This window comes from Morone saxatilis, unplaced genomic scaffold (genome assembly GCF_004916995.1).
Source record: "Morone saxatilis isolate NCDOM2014 unplaced genomic scaffold, NCSU_SB_2.0 Contig1, whole genome shotgun sequence".
NCBI classification, from domain to species: Eukaryota; Metazoa; Chordata; class Actinopteri; family Moronidae; genus Morone; species Morone saxatilis.
The window spans coordinates 20,804,953-20,805,690 of record NW_023339651.1 but is presented as its reverse complement, the minus strand read 5'-3'; the positions used below and the strand labels follow the sequence as shown (position 1 = coordinate 20,805,690).

Genomic DNA, 738 nt, shown 5'->3' with positions numbered 1-738 from the left:
ACAAACACACAAACAAACAAACACCAGAAAAGAAAACTTCAGTTACTAACACAGAGGATTGTGTTGTGTTTTAACCAATACATACAGATATACACTGTAGGGTTAGACTGATACCCTAGTTTGATTCCACATTAAAAGGTCAGTACCCCGAGCTTTAATATGCTATTAAACAGTGTGATCATTAATTACATATTACACATATTAAATTGATCAGTGTTACACAGGTGCTCTATGGGAAGTCCGTAATCTGCATTATATGTCCACTGGCTGTGTTGCAGCATCATCAATGCTCAGCTCTGTCCTTTTGGTAAAGAAAATGTATTTACAGAGAAGCAATTGTAGGAGCAATCTTTTGTCTGTTTTTTTTCCTTTTTGTTTTTTTGTTTCCCTTGTACAAACAAGGTAGAACAATAGGTGGAAAAACCATTGGAAATAATTGTTTGAACATTGTAAAACTTTTAAATATCAGTTTTATTGTCCCTACTATCCGTGTGTGGTCACATTAAATCACATTTACTGCTATTGTACTATAATAGAAACACCATTGTGATTGAGTAAGTACAAGCTTCAAAATACGCTCTTTGATAATGACCAAATAGTAATGACTAATCAAATCTCCACTAATGCATTTTGTAGAAGTGAACAGAAATATTAAATTTCTATGACATTTACAAGTCAAACAGTATGGACAATTCTCATGCTTCACTGATATGATGTGTCTGAGTCATAACAAAGCTG

The 738-nt window shown here is 33.3% G+C and overlaps 1 protein-coding gene across 4 annotated transcripts in view; it reads left to right on the top strand.

Moving 5' to 3' along the window:
• Positions 1 to 738, top strand: part of tmem94 (transmembrane protein 94) — a 31,673-nt gene that overhangs the window by 12,765 nt on the left and 18,170 nt on the right. The window lies entirely within an intron of this gene.